Consider the following 22,845-nt stretch of genomic DNA (forward strand, 5'->3'; position numbering starts at 1 on the left):
AGAGATGAGTAAGAGGAAAGAGAAAAATGAAGATAACAGACAAGAACAAACACAAACACACAAACACACACACACACACACACACACACACACACACACACACACACTCAAGGGCGGAAGTTTACGTACAAAACACTCACAAAGCCGACCAAACACACACACACACACACACACACACACACACACACACACACACACACACACTTAGCCAGATAGAGGACATTATCATTATTATCACATAAATTATCATTATTATCATCACTATCGGATTACCACGAGAGAGAGAGAGAGAGAGAGAGAGAGAGAGAGAGAGAGAGAGAGAGAGATGTGGTGGACGGAATACAGGGTGGTTGAGGAGGAGGTGGAGGAGGAAGAGGAGGAGGAGGAGGAGTAATAACAATTGTCTTCTTTTCTTATATCTCTTTTCTTTATCTTCTTTTCTTTTCTTCTTCTTTTCCTTTTCTTCTTCTTCTTCTTCTTATTATTATTATTATTATTATCATTACTATTATTATCATCACCATTAACAATATTTTCGCATTACTGACGGAAAAAAAAGCAAAAGAAAAAAACAAGACGAGGGAGGAGAAAAAAAAAACAAAAAAAAACAAAAAAAACGATCGAATCTCTCCCCGCCCCCAAAAAAAAAAAAAAAAACAGAGAAGCAGTAAAGAAAGGAAATACATGAGAGAGAAGCGAAGGAGTGAATAGGAGTAAAGGTAGGAATGGGGAGGCGGATGTGGCGGGCTATGGCGAGCGGCGGGCGGCTGGCGAGGGGTGTGGGGCGCTCCTGAGAGGCTACACTACACTCCGCCCTCACACCTGGCCATCTGCGGGTCACGGGCTAGGCAGGTGAGGCCCACAACGTGCACCTGGCCACCCCCACCATCGCACACAGGGAGAGGAAAGTCATCGAGGTGAAAACGTGGAATTAATCTCTTCAATACTGAGACTCATTTTTACCTTGATTTTTGAGTATGATTAGACGATTTCATTTGCATTAGGAAGAGTCTATGGAGGTCAGAGGATTCATGGCTGCGATCTTTACTATATTAATCCCAATACTACAACTGCTAATACTACACTACAACAACAACAACTACTACAACAACAACTACTACTACTACTACTATAACAACTATTACTACAAATCTACAGTGTAAAATCTAGGAATGGTCTTCTAAACCCAATAAACACGAAGGAATATAAGACGAAAATTGGACTGTTAAAATGAGGACTATCACCCTTACTGATTCCCTTTTTCACATGCAATATATAGAAAATTTCAGAGAGAGAGAGAGAGAGAGAGAGAGAGAGAGAGAGAGAGAGAGAGAGAGAGAGAGAGAGAGAGAGAGAGAGAGAGAGAGATACTAACTCCCTTGGTTCTTGGCACTATTTATGATAAGCTGCACTGTCTTATCTAGAGCGAGAGATAAGAAATAAAAACATACTTGCAAGAATAGACGTGAGGGAGGAGATGAACCAGGAAATGTTGGAGTGGAGGGGAGAGGAAAGGTGGGGAGTTCCGTGATGGGGAGTGGGAAGAGGAGGGTGAAAGTGGGAAGTGTAGGGGAGGGAAGTAGTGGGGAGAAGGGAGAGTGGAAGGACATAGTGAGTGTAGAGTGGAAACAGTGGAGTACAGGTGGCATTGTGAAATTATGTACTGCGGGGGTGTGTTGGTGGTGGTAGTAGTAGTAGTAGTAGTAGTAGTAGTAGTAGTAGTAGTAGTAGTAGTAGTAGTAGTAGTAGTAGCAGTAGAAGTAGCAGTAGCAGTAGAAGTAGCAGTAGTAGTAGCAGCAGCAGCATCATTAATAGTAGTGGTGGTAGTGTCGTAGTAGTAATAGCAGTAGTGTGTAGGTAAGGAGTAAAGAGGAAGTTGTAGGTAGTGAAGGGGTGGAGGAAGGCGACAGTGTTGTGGCGAGACAGGGGCGAGGAGGACCCAGGCACAGGGAGAGGGAGAGGCGAGGCTCATGTGAAGGGTGAGTGACGGGTTGCCTTGGCTAGAGTACGCTGAGGGGCGACTGGAGGGCGTGGGTACGGCGGCGGCGGCGGCGTGGTGCGTTAGGGTAAATAAACACGTCCTGAGTTTACCACAAGTGAGCCACACAGGGACGGGGCGTGGCGGCTCCTTTCCTCTGTGTGTGTGTGTGTGTGTGTGTGTGTGTGTGTGTGTGTGTGTGTGTCTCTCTCTCTCTCTCTCTCTCTCTCTCTCTCTCTCTGTGTGTGTGTGTGTGTTAGACTCTGTTATCTCTCTCTCTCTCTCTCTCTCTCTCTCTCTCTCTCTCTCTCTCTCTCTCTCTCTCTCTTCCTTAAGTAATCACATGAAACCAACGAATTCATAATCATTGTAATCAAAATATTAGCTTACTTCCTTGGCTTCTCCTTCCTTTCCTCCTCCTCCTTCTCCTCCTCCTCCTCCTATTCCTCCTCCTCCTCCTCCTCCTCCTCCTCCTCCTATTCCTCCTTTTACTGTGCTGTCCCGTCTGTTTTCCCTGCAGCAAGTCAGAAGTATAATCACCAAGCTGTCTTTAAAGGACCAAGTTCTGTTGCTGTTTGGCTTTCCTTTGTATTCCTTTTCCTCCTCCTCCACTTCCTCCTCGTCTTCTTCCTTCTCTTCCTCTTCGTCTTTTTCTTCCGTCTCTCCCTTGCATACACTGTTAAGACTGCCACGGGAAGCATTACACACCTTCATTTTTCCTCAACTAATGACGAGGAAGGAACGCATTTCATAATTATCGCTATCAAAATATTAACATTCTCTCTCTCTCTCTCTCTCTCTCTCTCTCTCTCTCTCTCTCTCTCTCTCTCGTGTGTCTGTGTGTGTGTGTGTGTGTGTGTGTGTGTGTGTGTGTGTGTGTGTGTGTGTGTGTGTGTGTGTGTGTGTGTGTGTGTGTTAGGTCTGTTTATTAGGTCTCTCTCTCTCTCTCTCTCTCTCTCTCTCTCTCTCTCTCTCTCTCTCTCTCCTTCATCACGTCATCACAGGCAGAAAGCAACGAGCTCATAATATTTACCACTTTCATAATAAAATTCACTGTTTATTTCATTCCTACTCCTCTCCTCCTCCTCCTCCTCCTCCTCCTCCTCCTCCTCCTCTGCGCTGCATACACTGTTAAGAGACTGCCACGGAAACAGACAGGAAGTTATGCAGTAATCAGCTTGTTAGTGGCGAGTTATGAGGGGAATTAATAAGTTTTCTTTCACCATTACTGTTACGTAGTGCGCACATCAAACCAACAAGAAGAAAAGAACCCGTTGCTACAAGCTCAATAGAAACGTGTCACTAGAACCTTGAGGAGAAACGCGCATAATTATGAGTCTGAATATATAAAAAAAAAAAAAAAAAAAAAACGTTACTTTGAAAAAAAAAAAAAAATCTGATAAAAGAAACGTGTTACTAAAAACCTGAATAGAAATGTGTGTGTTACTGGAAGCTGATGAGGAAAAAAAAATAATAAGCTCATGTGATTCTTGATAAATAGAAAAATGGAAAACAGTAAGGTAAGTCTGAATTCAAAAAGCACGTTACTAGAAAACAAAAACTTCCTTAAGAAAAATGTTCCGCGTGAAATAAATCAAAACAAAGCAAAACAGAAACTAAATGAAATGAAAACGCCATGTACATTGAAATAGAGACGCGCTGCTGGACATTTAATAAAAAAAATAAATAAATAAAAATGGTGCTCTTGAAAAAAAAAAAAAAAAAAAATAGATGAATAAAAACGCCTTACTTTGAAATAGGTAAGCACTTCTGAACCCTTAATGGATAAAAAAAAAAAAAAAAAAAAAATGGTGCTCTTGAAAATAAATAAATAAAAAAAAAAAATCTAGAAATAAAAACGTCTTACTTTGAAATAGGAAAGCGCTTCTGAACCCTTAATGGATAAAAAAAAAAAAAGGTGCTCTTGAAAAAAAAAAAAAAAAATGTAACTAAATGAAAAAAAAACGCCTTACACTGGAAAGAGAAACGCGCTTAAAAAAAAAAAAAAAAAAAAAATACGTAAATGAAATAAAAACCACTCACTCTTAAATAGAAACGCGGTACTGGAGCCTTAATAAAAATAATAATAAAAATAAATAAATAAATAAAAAAAATAAGAATGTCGGTGGTGTTTGGTTGTGGCGCCGCGTGTATAGCAGTGTCGCCTCACAGGAGCACAGCCAACGGGACTTTGATGTTTCTTCATATTAATTAACGGCGAGGCGAGAAAGGAGAGTGGGAAAGAGAGAGAGAGAGAGAGAGAGGAGGAGATGAGGGTGGTATGGGGAAGGTTGGGAGGTTCTTGGGGGCTCCTTCACTTCCTCCCTGTCCTCTCTCCACTCCTCCCTCCCTCCCTCCACCAGGCTGGCGTAAACTTTGCACGAGGGTCAAATATTTACCAAAAATGGCCTTATTATAGCTGGCGACGAGGGGAGAAATGAGCGCCTCCACCTCCTGACACCCTGCACGCCGCCTTCACTCCTTCCCTCCTTCCTTCTTTCCTTACTTCCTTCCTTCCTTCAAACTTTCTTCCTTTTCTCCTTTACTTTCTTTCCTCCATCCTTCCTTCCTTCTTTCCTTTCTTCTTTTACTTTCCTTTCTTCCTCCTTCCCAATTTTCTTTCTTTTCTCCTTTCTTTCTCTTCCTCCTTCCTTCCTGCCTTCTTCCTTTTCAACTTTCTTCTTTCCTTCCCTTCCTCCCAACTTTTTTTCCCATTCCTTTCCTCCCTCCTTCCTTCCTTCCTTCTTTCCTTTTTCCTTACTCTCTCCTTCTTCCTCCTTCCCAATTTTCTTCCTTTTTCTCCTTTCCTTCCCTTCCTGCCTTCCTCCCTACTTTCTTTCTTTTCTCCTTTACTTCTTTCCTTTCTTCCTTCTTTCTTGCTCTCCTTTCTTCCTTCTCAGCCTTCGTTCCCTTCCTCCTTTCTTTCTTCCTTTTCTTCTTTCCTTTATCTTCTTCCTTCCTTCCTTAATGCCCGCTTGCTTTCTTCCTTTCCCCAACTTTCGTCCTTTACTCCCTTCCCTCCCTTCCTTCCTTTCTTCCTTTTCTCTATCTTTCCATCATTTCCTCCTTACTTCTTTTTCCCTTCTTCCTTTTCTCCCTCTCGTCCCTTGCTCCTTCATTCTTTCCTTCCTTCCTTTTCTCCGTACCACACAAACCCTGCCTATTCTAAGCTCACCAAGTCTTAGCTAACCCTGCCTAACCCTGCTTTACATTATCTTGTTCTGCTTTACTTTGTCTTGCTTTACCTTGTCTTGGCTTTGCCTTCCCTTACCATACCTTGCCTATTCTGTCCTTACCTTATATAACTAACCTTGACACACAGACTTACATTAACCTCTTCAGCACTGGCACGCATTTTTATCTTGAGTTTTGGACATCATTAAACGATTTTATTTACATTAGGAAGAGTCTATGGAAGTTAAAAGAATAATGGCCAGAGTCTTCACTATTTTAATCCCCACATAAGTTACTGAAGCTGTATAAAGTCACCATATAGTAACCAGAATGAATATGGAAACGCGTCATGGTACTGAAGGGATGAAGCTGAACTGGTCTGTGTTATAGCGCTCTGGTAGTGGTATATAATTGACATCAGCGAGGTAATACGCGAATTGTAGGCAAGACGAGACGTAACGAGTTTGTAAAGCTGAATTCACAGAGGTAAGCGGAAGAAATTGGCTGGCTAACAAGATGATGTGATTGGAACAGCCGCGGTAATAAGGTTGCTAATGCAGAGTCAATAGGTCTGGATTCAGTTCTTCAGATCAATAGGGAGTTTTAGGAGAAGGTTAAGTCAATTTATGTACCGGGGTGATAAGTGTGTAGAGTTGAAGCTGTATCACACACAGGGCGCGCCACGTGTAGGCCTAATGGCTCCCTGCAGTTCCCCGTTCGTCCGTAGCTAATGTAATTTTGTTAAGAGTAGCGTAATGGAACGTCGGAAGCAAACCTAATTTTGATAAGTAACTAAATATAATATGGGTGACTAAACTAACTTCATCCAACTTCTCATATGTATAAGTAACTTGTCGCTACCTCACCCAATGTAACTGAACCTAACCTAACATGCCATCACTTCTTCACACTCACAATTAAACGACAGCCTGACAAACCTAACCTTCACTATCACAATTTGAACTTATCTCTACTTAATCTATCTTCAACGTAGCCAAAACTTAACTCCTGTACTGGGACTCATTTCTTCCTCGAGTTTTATGTACGACTAGACCATTTTATTGACATTAGGAAGGGTCTAAGGAGGTCAGAAGATTAATGGCCAAAGTCTTCACTATTCTAATCCCTCACATAAGTTTCTGAAGCTGTATAAAATTACCAAATAGTAAGCAGAATGAATATGGAAAAGTGTCGTGGTACTCAAGGGGTTAAGCTAATGAACTGCCACTCCCTCAGTCACAATTGAAGGATAACTTAACCTAACCTAACCTAACCTAACATTAACATATCAACTTGAACTAACCTATCGCCAAACTTAATTAACCTAACCTGTCACATTTTGAACTAACTTATCTCTACTTAATCTATCTTCAACGCGGCCATAACCTAAGCTAACGTATTGCCACTCCCTCAGTCACAAGTCAAGGATAACCTAACTTAACTAACCTAATCTAATCTGTCACAATTTGCACTAACCTTTCGCTAATTAACGAAACTTTAATATAGCAATAACCTAAGCTAATGTATTGCCACTTCCTCAGTCACAATTGAAGGATAACTTAACCTAACCTAACCTAACCTAACATTAACATATCAACTTGAACTAACCTATCGCCAATCAACGTATACAACTTTAACTTAGACATTACCTAAGGTACTGTACTGCCACTTATACACAGCTACAATTCAATTATGTATTTAACTTCCTCACACAACTCCAATTCAATAACGTAGCCAAAACTTAAGCTAATGTATTTCAATTCCACACAATAACAATTCAAGGTGTGCAGTCTCTCTCTCTCTCTCTCTCTCTCTCTCTCTCTCTCTCTCTCTCTCTCTCTCTCTCTCTCTCTCTCACTCACGTGCTTTCATCCCAGCCTCCCGTCCCTCCAGTAGTCTTAACGTCGCGTCCTCACCCATCCATCACCTCGCCCAGTAACTATTCAGGTCCTCACCATCTCCACTCCTCCACTCCTCCGCTCCCTCCGGGCATAACACTCTCCCCTCCACGACACTTTGTATCCCTCACGCGTCCTCCCCACCCAATTCTCCATCAAAATAATCTCCGCCAACCATCTCTTGTCTCCCCCATCTCCCATCCCATTATCTCCCATAGCTACATCTCTCCCAGGTTATTACTCTTTTTCCCATCTCGTCCTCTTGCTTCTGGTAAAGTGCTTACTCTCTCTCTCTCTCTCTCTCTCTCTCTCTCTCTCTCTCTCTCTCTCTCTCTCTCTCTACACACTCACACCACTCCCTCCCTATCTCCCTCCCTCCCCCAACAATGTCCCTCTCCACTAAGCTTTCCTTGCGGGTGAGCTTTTCTTTATGCTACTTTATATTCCACTTCTTCCCTTTCCCTTATCCTCTCAGCGCCGCGCCACCCCGCACCTCCAGCCTGTCCCTTCCAGCCCCCAGCGCCGCCAACACCCTTTCTTCGCCGCCTCTCGCCTCTCGTCGCGATAAACACAGAAGTTGATTGACAGGTTGGTAATTGGGGCAGGTATAGAGTCCCTTAGGTATAATGGCTTGTGAAAATGGCGTTAAAACCTGATCATGAAAGCAGGTAGGAGGAGGAGGAGGAGGAGGAGGAGGAGGAGGAGGAGGAGGAGGAGGACAGTGGTAATGATTAACGGTATAAAGAGAAAAGAGAGAAACTACGTGAGGAATTGAGAGCATGAGTGATAAATAGCTGTTCGTTGGTCGAGGAAGTGGTGGTGTGTTTTGCTAGTGGCAGATAACACGATGGAGGCGACACTCAAGGAGGCTGCTCGCTGACACACTCCACTTAGTTAATCGAGTAAGTGTTTTGTTAATCCCTTCAGTACTGGATCACGTTATTTAACTTAGATTTGTGTGTGATTAGACCATTTTATTGACATTACAAAGGATCTATGGAGGTCAGAAGATTAATGGCCACAGTCTTCACTATTTTAATTGCCCCTCTGAGTTTCTGAAGCTGTACAAAATCACCAAATCGTAAGCAGAATGAATATGAAAAAGTGTCCTGGTACTGAAGAGGTTAAGCGGATAACGTGAGGTTAAATTAAGCGAAAACCTTCCCTTCCAACGCCTCTTTCTGCTACCAAGGCTCTGTGACACGCTGTTCGCCGCGATATACACTATTTTATTGAGTTAAGGTTTTAGTAAGAGCAAGTGATGTGAGGCAAACTACGCCAAAATCTTCGTTTTCTAGCACCTCTTTGTGGCACCGGGACGCTGCGAGGTGCTGCGCGCTGTGACACACGAGCCTCGCACCAAGCCAAGACTTGCTCCAGACGAAATGAGCAGCACAAGACGCAATCTCCCCGGGCCATCACAGGGTGTCTGCACTGCTCCTCCTCCCCTGCCCCCCAGGACCCCGCTGGCCACCCTCCTGCACCTGACGCACTGTGTTAATCGACCCCAAAATTTTCTTCCCCGCGCTGCACAAACTCCATTCCAAAAGCAAGAAACTCGTTTTAAGGAGTTAGCGAACGTACCCGACTGCCACTCACCTCCTGAAATTAATTTGAAGACGCCGTCATACATAATGTCTCGCGTTCTTTACTACGCTTTTTTTCCCTTGCTCAAAAATACTTACACGGCGCGAGACACCCGGCAAGGCTGGTTCTACACTCCCAAACAGCGCGGCGGGTGTTTAAATCAGAGGAATATTGTTGTTGGAGATGTTTTTACCACACGTGGACTGAACACTACTATGTCCAGGTACAGATGTCGCCAACTTGTGAGTCAGATGAGAGGTCAGAGCCGCCCGCCGCCCAGCACGAGAAGAGAGGGAGAGAAGGGATGGAAGGGAGAGGAGAGGAGCCGTGGTACCGTCCCCCGATCACACAGACACTGCACAGCGAACCAGATGGCCGCGTTATCACCTCATGAAGGACCGTAAATGTCAAGACAGTGGAGGCACACCACCGGCTGCCCCTCATAAGCCGAACAAATGCAATTCTTCATTAGTGCAGGACAGTGCTCGCTTCACGCCGACCACTCAATCAAATCCATTCATGTTTCCTGCGCATCGGTCAAGTACAGAGAGGTTCAATGTTGAAGTGAACTTGAAAGATACATTTTTTTCAACCTAGAGTGAAGAAAAGGGTTAAGATGTGAGCTTCTGCCTCTTCAAAAGTATGGCGATATAAACACTACACTGGAAAGGTGTGACTCTGGGACATATTCTTAACCCCTTCAGTACTGGGACGAATTTTTTATCATGAGTTTTGTGTACGATTAGACAGTTTTATTGACATTAGGAAGTGTCTGTAAAGGTCAGAAGATTAATAGCCACAGTCTTCACTATTCTAATCCCCTTCATGAATTTCTGAAAGTGTGTAAAATCATCAAATAGTAAGCAGAGTGAATATGAAAACACGTCATGGTATTGTATCGGTTAATCAGAAAAAAAAAAAAAATACATGTGGGTTCTTGTAATAAGTCGAATTAGTCCATTTAATTTAAGTGATCGAGTATTTGATTTTTTTTTATACCATGTGGGCTTTTCACGGGAATTTATGGGCTAAAGGGGATACTTTTTTGTGGTACCTCCTATCTCAAAGCCCATCCGCTAGGAAACCGTTGGCCCGAGTGAGGAAACCCAACCTACACTCGGAACGTGGACAGGATTCGAACCCGTGCGCTTGGAGACCCCTCGGACCCCAAAGCACGCATTGTTGAAGTGAAATAAAGGGAACGCTCTGTCAATGTAAGTCACAAGAGAAGTTAGGATCTTTCTCTCAGTAATAATTAAGGACGCGCCGCTGACTTACTGAAGTGGCGAGTGTCATCTTGTCAGTGTAAGTCAAAAGGTTTAACTGATAACTATGTACACTATGCATCGTGGCACACTCTTATCTACGCACAAAGTGAATAATATTGAATACATACATACGAATAGATTTAATTAACAGTGAAAGCCACTTCAGTAATGACGTATTTAATAAGCAAGAGCCATAATAACTTCCTCTCGTCTTCTCAATCTCACATCTCAGTGCAGCTTATTATGAACTCTATCAGGAGGGACCTTTCAAGACACTTACCATTCACTTTTGGATCTTCCTTTTGACATTTCTTTAGGGACTGACACCTCATTAGACCTTTTTCGTACGTTCTATTTTTTTTTTTTTTGTTACCGAAATCAATTTTCCTCTCATACTGAAAAACAAAGACGCAAATAAGCTGCCTAATGAGGTTGAAAGGATCCACTAGTGTTCTAATCCCTTCTGTGCTGTGACGCATTTCCATATTCATTCTGCTTACTATTTGGTGATTTTAAACAGCTTCAGAAACTTATGTAAGGATCAAAATAGTGAAGATTCTGGCCATTAATCTTCTGACCTCCATAGACCCTTCCTAATGCCAATAAAATCCATCTAATCATACTCGAACTCATGGCAAAAATGCGTCCCAGTGCTGAAGGATGTAATTGCTCTTTCTTTGTGTTCCTTCATGTTGGCGCTCGTTATAAAAATCAGGTATTGAAATGACCAGATTCATATTAGCTTTTCTTTCCCTTTAACACTCTTTGCACGCCTTATTTTGAATTACTCATGCTTCTCGCAAACTTACCGTGAAAATTTAATAAGGTCTACACATACCCTTTGTTCTTCCTTTGTGTTCTATCATGCATGCTCTCATTTTGTATAGTAATCATGTATTGAATTAACCAGATCCATACTAGCTCTTCCTTTAAGCTCTTCAGTACCATGGCATGTTTTCATATTTATTCTGGTTGCTATTTGGTGACTTTATACAGCTTCAGAAACTTATGTGGGGATTAAAACAGTGAAGACTCTGGCTATTAATCTTGTGACCTTCATAGACCCTTCCTAATGTGAATAAAATGGTCTAGTCATACCCAAAACTCATAGAAAAAAAAAGTGCATACCAGTAAAGAATTCAGTAATCTCTATTGGATTACCGTTGCTTTCCAGTGTTTAAACAAAATCTTCAAGTACTGCTTGTTCCTCGTTTGTGTTGTTCCTTGATGCAGGCGGTCGTTGGCTGGACTAGGACACACGAGTCAGGCAGATGGGCGGTCAGATAATGCAGTGCGACAGTCAGGCAGTGGCCCCGTCTGAGCTGTGAATCAGGCAAGTCAAGGAGTTCAGTCAGCCCGTTCAGTACTGAGATGCATTTTTACCTTGATTTTTTGGGATGTGATTAGACGGTCTGTGGAGGTCAGAAGATTAGTGCACAGAGTGTTCACTGTTTCAATCCCACACATAAGTTTCTGAAGTTGTATAAAATCACTAAATAATAACCAGAATTAATATGAAAAGCTTCTTGGTTCTAAAGAGATTTTAACCTCAGTATTTTGTACGTATTTTTACTACGAGTTTAGATATGATTAGACGATTTCATTGACATTAGAAAGGGTCTATGGAGGTCAGAAGATTAATGAACACAGTCTTTACAATTTCAATCCCCCACATAAGTTTCGAAAGCTGTATAAAAGCGCTAAATAGTAACCAGAATGAATATAAAAACGCGTCTAGGAACTGAAGAGATTTTAAGGAGTGGAGTGTCAAGTACTTACACACGCTCCGCCGCATCGGGTGCACGGAAGCATTGACAAGTTTGGACAGAATAAAGTCTTGTAGTGAGTGTGTTCTGGGGGACGCAAGATGATGCTCCCTTGTTCTTGTGTGTGTGTGTGTGTGTGTGTGTGTGAAGGCTGACGTTATGGGGATATAGTCTAGCGTTTTGTCACCCACGCTGATCTTCTTCCTCGTCGCCGTCTTCCTGCTTCTCCTCCTTCCTCATTATCTTTAGCATTATCCTTGTCATCATCATCCATTTTCTTTTATCCTTATTTTACTTCCTCGTACTTAAGCATCTTTTCTTTGTTCGTCCACCACCTCCTCCTTCTCCACCACTCCCATCACCACCATTATCTCCTCCTCCTTCTTTTCCATCACTACCATTATCACCTCCTCATCATTACCACCACCACCACCACCACAACCTCCTGCATCCTCCTGTCCCCGTCTTCGTCTTAACCATTACCACTATCATAACCATCTCGTCTTCCTTCTCTACATTTTCCTCTTCTAACCACCACCACCACCACCACCACCACTACTACTCCTACCCCTTCACACACACCTCGAGTCATGTTGGTGAGAGGAGTTATCACCGTCTTCACTCCCACCGCACGCTGTCAATCCAATGTGCGAAGCTGCGGGTGATCAGCGACACTTCCTAATCTGGATGGCCATCTGAGGCACCACGCAGGTCTCGCCACACACACAGATACTGAGAAAGCGACGCCCCATTACAAGCCTTTCACTGGTTCCTGGAGGAGTGACAGTAGAGGAGGCGAGGCTGGTGGGTGAGAAGGAGAGACAGAGGCAGAGACAGACAGAGATACACAGAGCTTGTATTTAGAAACGTTTTGCTCTCTCCCCAAGACAGTTTTCAAAGGTCACCGAGATGATTAGTCAGGTTTTCAAGAGTGTTTCTCCTGTTCATAATGTAGAACCATTGTCTATCTACCATTAAAAACGTAAAAAGCAACCTGAAAACCTGTGTTGCTTCATTTAAAGGCTCTGGAAAGTAGTGAATATAGTCTTGTTAAGGTAACTCACACTCTCTCTCTCTCTCACACACACACACACACACACACACACACACACAGACAGACAGGCAGACACGAGCATGCCCTCCCATCCTCCAAGCCTTCCCGCATTACCAAGAACACGCCGCGCCGCTACAAAAGCCACATGGGGTCCTTAGATAGCCATGTAGGGAGTGGGTGTGCTGGGTCACTGGTGGTGGTGGTGGTGGTGGTGGTGGTGGTGGTGGTGGTGGTGGTGGTGGTAGGGGTGGTGGTTGTTGTTCCTCTCTCTCTCTCTCTCTCTCTCTCTCTCTCTCTCTCTCTCTTTTCTTTTCACACTCGTTCTTTCAGCTGATTCCTCCTTCATATATTCTCTCTCTCTCTCTCTCTCTCTCTCTCTCTCTCTCTCTCTCTCTCTCTCTCTCTCTCTCTCTCTCTCTCTCTCTCTTCTCTCTCTCTCTCTCACGTTCTTTCTCCTCTCTTCATACCTCTCTCTCTCTCTCTCTCTCTCTCTCTCTCTCTCTCTCTCTCTCTCTCTCTCTCTCTCTCTCTCTCTCTCTCTCAGTCACTCAGTCAGAAATACAGCTTTCAACAATTCTCCATTCAAAAAGAAAGTCGAGGAAATTGTGAAGAAAATGTAAGCTCAAGTAAACTTCCTTCCATAAACTGCTCCAAAACGCCTCGCTGGAACATAAAACTCGGGATTTTTCTTCACCTACAACTTCTCTTTCTCTTTATTTTTCCCCCTCCTCCTCCTTCCATTCCCCGGCTCGTAAAGTTGACGGAAGGTGCAAGGTGAGTTACAGGAAAAGTCCCCCCGCGGCTCAGACCTTGATTTTACCTACGCAGTTTTACTATATCCGTGTCCCTTCTCTTGTCTCTCCTCTGTTCTGTCCTGGTACTGCTCTGTCCTGTCCTGTCCTGTCCTGTTCTTTTCTGTTCTGTTTTGTCTTGTGTAGTTCTGTCTTGTCTAGTTCTGCCTTGACTTGTCCTGCCCTGCCCTGCCCTGCCCTGTACTGTACTGTACTGTTCTGCCCTGTTCTGTCTTGTCTTGTCTACTCCAGTCCTGTCTTATGCTGTCGTGTTCTGCCCTGCTCTACTCTATCCTGCTTGTTTCTATTCTTGTTTTTGTTATCCCTTGTTATGTCCTGTTATTCTTTCTTGTTTCTGTTCTCTTGTAAACTCTGGAACTCTCTATTGTTTCTGCATTTTCATCTTCCTATGACTTGATCACATTTAAGAGGTTTTCAAGGCATTTATCACGTTTTTTATTTGGTTTACTCTCTCAGCCCTGCACAGAGACTGGTATTTTAAGTGTTTTTTTTTCCTTTTACTCTTTCTGTTGCCTTTGCCAGCTTTCTCCTCTTACATAAAAAAAAGTAGATAAACAAAAGAAAAATGAGAAAGGAGTAAATAAATCAGTAGGTAATTAAATAAAAGCGAACTATCAAAATAACCCAACCAAAACACACCTCGCCTTAAAGCAAAAGATAAAAGAACACGCAGAACGTTAAGGGAGCAAGTAAATAATGAAAGAAAGCCAAGTTAAACACGGCTCCCTTGAAGACGACAGGCACACACACACACACACACACACACACACACACACACACACACACACACACACACACACACACACACACACACACACACACACACGCACACACAGCTCCCAGGAACCTGTTGCCGCCAAACGTGATCTCCGTGTCTCACCGCCACGAGTTTCAATCAGTGCAGGTCCGCCAGGCAATGTATTGTAGGCGATGTGATTTGGGGCCACTGAGCAATACACTATACGATTCAACCCCTTCAGTACCATGCCGTGTTTCCATATTCATTTGGGTTACTATTTAGACATTCTATACAGCTTTAGAAACTTATGTGGGGATTAAGATAAAGACTCTAGCAATTAATCTTCTGACTTCCATAGACGGTTCCTAATGTAAATAAAATGGTCTAATCATACCCAAAAAATCATGGTCAAAATGCGTCTCAGTACTGAAGTGAGCTATTGTCTAAAATGCTTTGCTCTCTCATCATCATTATTTTCAAAGGCCAGAGAGATGATTAGTTGGGTTTCCTAGAGTGTTTTCCGGTTAGTAATGTTTAAAGTGTTCATCTGTCACTAAAAACATCAAATTACCCTTAAAAATTCGTGTCCCGTTAACCAGAGTCTTTTAAACTTGTCAGAATGTGAGGCAAAAAAGTGATTGAGATTAGATTCAAAGGAAGCACTCCACTTGTCACGCGTGTGGTCTGTTTGTCACGTTAACCTCTGCTCTCTCTCTCTCTCTCTCTCTCTCTCTCTCTGTGTGTGTGTGTGTGTGTGTGTGTGTGTGTGTGTGTGTGTGTTCAACAGGTGTACGTATGAAAGATAACACGTCATTCCCTTTCATAAACCAAGACACGTCTCAATACCTGATGCCAGTACCACACACACACACACACACACACACACACACGTGGATGGCTATGGCGTGAGTTGGAGAGCGAGCGCATCTGTGTGTGTGTGTTTTGCTGGGGCTGCACCGCTCAGCTGGCTGGCTTAGGTACGCGAGGCGGGTTCTGGTTTGTTGACAAAGATCAGCTGGTGTTTTGGTAGGTCGTCAGTAGCGCCCTAACCAAGCCGGCGTGTTGTTGTAGGGCGGCGGAGGCGAGAATAGGAACCTTGACGCGTCCTCTGAGGTGGAACAGAATATGTGAGGCTAGCCAATGAGGAGGAACATCTGCAGGTAGGCAAAGAGAAAGGTATATGGAGGGGAAAGGTAAAGAGAAGGAGAAAAGAACGAGTGATCACGAGGTATGGATGTGTGGAAGGAAGACTCGGGAAGTGTTGAGAGAAGAAAAGATAGCGAGGTATTACTGGTGGAAGGAGTTAGAGATGGTTATAGAGGAAGAGGAGGCCAGGAAGAGGCACTGAGAGGTGGAGAAAACGCGGGAATCTGGTCTAGTTACGTCAGATGAATTGGTAAAGTGGATAGGCAAAAGATAGCGAGGGATTAATGGTAGGAGGAGTTAGTGATTGGTTATAGAGGAATAGGAGACTAGGGAGAGGCACTGAGAGGTGGAGGAAAGGCGGGAATCTGGTCTAGTTACGTCAGATGATGAATTGGTAATGTGGAAAGGATATGATCAATGAGGTATAGGAAACACATTTTTAACATGCAAAAGTTGACAGCAAAAGTGAAAAAAAAACCTCCTGAATTGCCCTCGCCTCACAAAACAAGAAAAAAAAATAAATAAAAGTTACATACATTTTCAACAATAGGAAAGATACACCCCAAAAAATAAATAAATAAAATAAAAACCAGCCACATAACCAACCATTTCTCCCTCACATTTCCTTCCCCCCACCAAAATAAATACATAAACAAATACCCAAAAAAAAAAACAGTCTACCCTTACAGTCATTCACATAAAGGATATCGCCCACAGGAAGAACGAAGCGAACAAAACCACCACACAAATGATTAAACTATGATTCTCCCTCCCCTTCCCTCGTCTTTATTCCCCCTCAAGCCAAGAGCACCACGTCTCAACCAGGGCAGTTATATTCTTTGTGATATGTTTTTTCTCTCTTTTCTTTCTTCAAGGCAGTGGACACTCAGATAAGATGGCGAGGGAGAGAGAGAAGGAGAGAGAGAGAGAGGGTGGCGAAGTGGGTGGTGTCTCTGGGTGGTCTGAGAGAGAGAGAGAGAGAGAGAGAGAGAGAGAGAGAGAGAGAGAGAGAGAGAGAGAGAGAGAGAGAGAGAGAGAGAGAGAGAGAGAGAGAGAGAGAGAGAGAGAGAGAGAGAGAGAGAGAGAGAATTTTTGCTTTGTGTGGTCAAGTTTGTTTATGTATATATCATTTCTCTTGTGGATAGTTTTTTTTTTCTCTTTTCTTGTGAATTATTAAAAAAAATCATGTGTTCCGAATCACAAGGCAAACTGTGGGTGTCACTTTGTTCCCTTTAACTCTTCACTGTAATGCAACACTCACTTCTTTCACTCCTTCCTCTCACCTCTATTCTGTCCACCTCTCCAATGCAAGAGTTAACCAGTACTCTCTATCATTTGCCATTATTCTGTCCACCTCCCTAATGCAAGAGTTAACCAGTACTCTCTATCATTCACCATTACTCTGTCCACCTCTCTAATGCAAGAGTTAACCAGTACTCTCTATCATTCACCATTACTCTGTCCACCTCTCTAATGCAAGAGTTAACCAGTTCTCTCTATCATTTACCATTACTCTGTCCACCTATCTAATGCAAGAGTTAACTAGTAGTCTCAATCATTCGTCACTACTCTGTCCACCTCACTAATGCAAGAGTTAACTAGTACTCTCAGTCATTCATATCTTTCTCTGTCCAACTTTGTAATGCAAAAGTTAACCAGTACCCTCAATCCTTCACCACTACTCTGCCCACTTATCTAATGCAAGAGCTAACCAGTACTATCAATCATTCATACATTTCTCTAGTAAACTCTGGAACTCTCTGCCTGCTTCTGTATTTCCAACTTCCTACGACTTGACTTCATTTAAGAGGGAAGTTTCAAGATATTTATCCTTTTTTTGTTTGGCTAACTCTCGGATCTGCAAGGAGACTATGAACGAGATGGGCCCCTTTTCATGTTACGTTGTCTTTTGCCAGCTTTTCTCTCTTACATAGAAAAATAATGCTGGCCACCTCTTGTCTCCTTTGCTTCACGTTTCTTACACCTCAAACTTCTCCTCTCCACTCCAGCCTCGATCCACTAATACTCCATCTTCCTTCCCAAATAATGCCCCTCGCTACCCTTGTCCTGCCTCACACCACCACCATCTCTAATCTACCCTGACACCCCAATCATCAACACACAATGCCCCAAACAATGCTTCCCGTACCAACACTACAAACTACCCATCATTGTACCTTCTACCCATTTCATGTTTCGCGACAACTCTTCTATTCATACACTATTGCATATTTCCACCTTCTCCCTTATCACACTCCCACACACGGTCATGTTCAGAAACGCCTTGCCTTTTCACCAGGACGATTTTTCAAGTCCCTTTAGACAACTAGCTGGGTTTTCAAGATAATTTCTCCTTATGATCAATTAAAAATCTTGCTAATCTATCACCAAAACCATCAAAATACTCTTAAAAACATGAGTATCTTCAATTAGAGCCTTTGGAAATAGTCATCGTGAGAGTGCAAAGCGATTCTTAATAGGGCTATTAGACCCACCACGTATCCATGCAAAACTCCCACACCCACACCACTATAGTCTGTCTTCTCTAAAGCGGCTCTTGGGTCTCAGTCTGAATGGTGTCCCAGGGAATGGGTGGTTGTCAGATCATGAGGTAAACCGTAAGCTGTCCTTGTGATAAGTGCGCTGATCAACAGAAAACAAGTCTTATTCACATCAAATCAATTATATCATCAATAAGCTACAAAATGTTTTGAATCCAGGAGCCACTTAAGATTACACACACTAACTTACCTAACCTAACCTAACCAAAACTAACCTAACCTGACAACCCACTCCTGCACTCCAACACATCCCACAAGACACAGTAACTAACCCACCCTGACTGCTACCCAATACTTCCCAAGCGCGCCTTCCACCAACATACTCTTCCTTCTTAGAAACACTTTGCTCTCTCACTACGACTATTTTCAAATGCCACAGAGTTGATTAGCGAGGTTTTCAAGAGTGTTTCTCCAGTTAATTATGTAGAAAAAAACACCTTAAAAACTCGTGTAAATTTAGATAAAGCCTTTTGAAATAGTGGAGGTGAAGCACAGAAGTGTTTGAAAATACGAGTAGTTCATATTCTCAAACCCTTCTGTGCTTCACCTCCATTATTCCAAAGCCACGAATCTTGAAAGGTGATTTTACGGTTATAGAGGCAGAGAGACAACATTTCTACATTACAAACAGGATAAACACTCTTGAAAACACAAATACAGACCTAGTTTCCAGCACGCCTCTCCGCAGAACACACCTCCCGTCTCAGCCCGGCGAACACTCAGCAGCAGGGGGGATGGAAGCCTAATCTTTGAGGCCCGCCATCTCAGAGCCACCGCCCTTTGAATCAGCTCGTTATCGGCTCTTATCGGCGTGTAATCGGTCTGGTATTGACTGGAGTGATGAGGGAAATACAATAAGAGTGGTGGGGCGGTGGGGAGGTGGTGACAGATGGACGAGTGGTGAAGAGCGAGTGTGTGCAGGAGGAGGAGGAGGAGGAGGAGGAGGAGGAGAATAAAGGATGTCCATACAGCAATAGACAACATGGCCCTTACTACCCTACTTACGTAACAATTCTATGACATTTACTATTGAGAGAGAGAGAGAGAGAGAGAGAGAGAGAGAGAGTATAGTACAGGAGAGGAGAGGAGGGGGCAGGAGAAAGAGAAGTGGTCATCTATACAGTCTAATTCCCCTTACAGTGTGTGTGTGTGTGTGTGTGTGTGTGTGTGTGTGTGTGTGTGTGTGTGTGTGTGTGAGAGAGAGAGAGAGAGAGAGAGAGAGAGAGAGAGAGAGAGAGAGAGAGAGAGAGAGAGAGAGAGAGAGAGAGAGAGAGAGAGAGAACCATACTGTATTCTTCTTAATTTCACCTTCTTTCTCATTTTTCATTTTTACACAATAGACATTACTGAGAGAGAGAGAGAGAGAGAGAGAGAGAGAGAGAGAGAGAGGAGAAGTCAAACAGCTTTTCGTGCTTCCCTCACCACTGTCCACCCCGAAGCCAGAGGTAAACGAAGCACAGACACTAACAGACAAGACAACAACAGAGAAAACGAAGCACAGACAGACACCAACAGACATAAACAGAGCAACATACAGGATCAGGTTTGGCTACGAGATGGGAACACTCGGCCAGCACAATTCATTACAAGAGGAGAGCCAGATGACATCCAATTTGGCCACTTAAGTGTTACCGAAGCTGCAATCTGTCTACTGAAGACAAACACTTAGGCACACTGTAAAAAACTGGATTTTGCACTGGACGCATGGGAGGGAGGGAGGAAGAGAGAGAGAGAGAGAGAGAGAGAGAGAGAGAGAGAGAGAGAGAGAGAGAGAGAGAGAGAGAGAGAGAGAGAGAGATGTAAGCAAACAAACTGAAAAGAAAGACCAGATTAACATAAATAAAGCAACACAAACACAGACTGACACAAAAATACATTACAAAAAAACACGAAAATACCTAAAAAAAAAAAAAAAAAAAAAAAAAAAAAACAAACACAAACGAAAAAAAAAAATAAATAAATAAAATCACATACAAAAATAGAGAAGGAACCAACTCACTCCAACAACAACAACAACAACAACAACAACAACAACAAACAGCAACAGACACCTACCCTGCGGCACTCCTCCCCCATCCGTCCCGCCAGTAACCACCATTAAAAGACCCATTAAGATTCCCCGCCAGTTAGAGACCTGTCCGGCAGTGTTAGCCTCGAGCCACGCCACGTCACCACCTTGACTCACCGCTACTCGCCACTGTGTGTGTGTGTGTGTGTGTGTGTGTGTGTGTGTGTGTGTGTGTGAGAGAGAGAGAGAGAGAGAGAGAGAGAGAGAGAGAGAGAGAGAGAGAGAGAGAGAGAGAGAGAGAGAGAGAGAGAGAGAGAGAGAGAGAGAGAGAGAGAGAGAGTGTACCAATTGTTTTCCTCGTCCGGATCAGTTAATTGCACTCCATCAATAACACATTCAGACGCAAATATGAGAGAGAGAGAGAGAGAGAGAGAGAGAGAGAGAGAGAGAGAGAGAGAGAGAGTATAAGGGATAATGAACTGGACAGAACAATAAGCGCGCACACATCTCTTTTACTGGTACTCTCTATGGAACTGTTTGCCCACTTCTGTATTTCCTCCTGCCTGTGTGCCGTATTCAGAAACGCTTTGCTCTCTTACCACGACTATTTTCAAGGGCCATGGAAATGATTAGCGGGGTTTTCAAGAGTGTTTCTACAGTTAATAGTGTAGAAATCTTGTCAATCTGCCTCTAGAAACGTAGAAACACATTAAAAACGCTTTATTTTCTCACCATAATGATTGGCGGGATTTTCAAGAGTGTTTCTCCAGTTAATAATGTAGAAATCTTGTCAATCTGTCTCTACAACCGTAAAAACTTGCTTACAAAAGACTTTACTCTATTTTCAAGGGCACAGAGATGATTAGGTGGGTTTTCAAGAGTGTTTCTCCAGTTAATAATGAAGAAATCTTGTCCTTCTGTCTCTAGAAATTTAAAACCTTAAAAAACTCTTTGCTCTCTCAGCACGACAATTTTCAAAGGCCACAGAAATTATTAGCAGGGTTTTCAAGAGTTCTTTTTCCAGTTAATAGTGTAGAAGACTTGTCACTCTGCTTCTAGAACCTTAAAAACTTACTTAAAAACACTTTGCTCTCATCACGACTATTTTCAAGGGTCACATATATGATCAGCGCGGTTTTCAAGAATGTCTCTCCAGTTAACAGTGTAGAAATCTTGTTACTCTGCCTTTATAACCGTGAAATCACCTTTAAGCATTCGTGTAAATTTAGGTAAAATCTTTTGAATGAGTGGAGGTGAAGCACAGAAGTCTTTGAGAATACGAGACTGTCACTTACACGCCTTCAATGGGGAAGTTTAAAGACACTTCAAATTGTAACTCTAGACTTGCTCTATGACTGACTGACAACTTCACTTGGCCACCAACCAAAGAAAAAAGACAACAAAACACACACAAACACCTGAGTTTTCAATCTAAATCACCACAAACACGTCAAGAAATGAGATATAACGCACAATAGAAATAACAACAACTCAAAACATGTAATTTTAACCCCTTGAGTACCATAACGCATTTCCACACTCATTCTGCTTACTATTTGCTGATTTAAAAAAGCTTCAGAAACTCATGTGTGGGATTAAAATAGTGAAGACTGTTGCCATTAATCTTCTGACCTCCATAGACAAATCCTAATGCAAATAAAATGGTCTAATCACACTAAAATCTCAAGGTAGAAAAAATGTCTCAATATTGAAGGAGTTAATATTAATTTTTGGGGTGAGAAAACGCTATTTCTTACAAAAACACACTAAACAATATATTTCTAGGCTATTTGGAGTGGCTGCAAAGAAAGCGTGGCGGACAAAGCTCTCAACATCTTGCCAGCCATTACGCGAGTCCTGGTGGCCACTCACGGCGGGGGGCAGGCGGGCCGAGGTCGCCGCGGACTGGTGTTCCCATTGTAGCACGAGACGCGGTCATCGCAGTACAAAGGCGGGACGTTTTCAGAAACAGCTGAACCATATTCTTTCTCTCCATCGGCCAGTCAATATCAGCGGACCTCATTCTCCGCGACCCGTGTGTGTGTGTGTGTGTGTGTGTGTGTGTGTGTGTGTGTGTGTGTGTGTGTGTGTGTGTGTGTGTGTGTGTGTGTGTGTGTGTGTGTGAGAGAGAGAGAGAGAGAGAGAGAGAGAGAGAGAGAGAGAGAGAGAGAGAGAGTGAGTGAGTGAGTGAGTGAGTGAGTGAGTGAGTGAGTGTGTGTGTGTGTGTGTGTGTGTGTGTGTGTGTGTGTGTGTGTGTGTGTGTGTGTGTGTGTGTGTGTGTGTGTGCGAGCGCGCTAAGCCGAAGTGAATAATTTGATTTATCCTCTACCATATTATCAGCAAAGATCTCTCTCTCTCTCTCTCTCTCTCTCTCTCTCTCTCTCTCTCTCTCGATCCATACCGTATTTTCTCTTCCCCTCACTTGCCTAACAGCCTTCCTCCTCTTCTTTCCTTCTTCCACCTACCCTCCTTCCCTCTTCCCCTCTTCATCTTCCCCTTTTCCACTTCTCTCCCCAAATCTTCCCTTTCCTCCCTTTCTCACTTTCCCCTTCTCCTCCTCCTCCTCCTCCTTTCTCTTCTATTCTTTCCTCCTATATTCCCCTCTTCCTAAATTTCTCTCTCTCTCTCTCTCTCTCTCTCTCTCTCTCTCTCTCTCTCTCTCTCTCTCTCTCTCTCTCTCTCGTGTAGTCTTTCCTCCTTTTCCTCCCCTCTTTCCTCCCTCAGGCCCAAAGCTTTATCCTGATCCCTTCTCTCTCTCTCTCTCTCTCTCTCTCTCTCTCTCTCTCTCTCTCTCTCTCTCTCTCTCTCTCCATCTCCTGTCCATTCTAGGCCTTCCTGATTCTTACACAACTGA

The sequence above is a fragment of the Portunus trituberculatus genome, chromosome 39 (assembly GCF_017591435.1).
Source record: "Portunus trituberculatus isolate SZX2019 chromosome 39, ASM1759143v1, whole genome shotgun sequence".
Classification (NCBI taxonomy): domain Eukaryota; kingdom Metazoa; phylum Arthropoda; class Malacostraca; order Decapoda; family Portunidae; genus Portunus; species Portunus trituberculatus.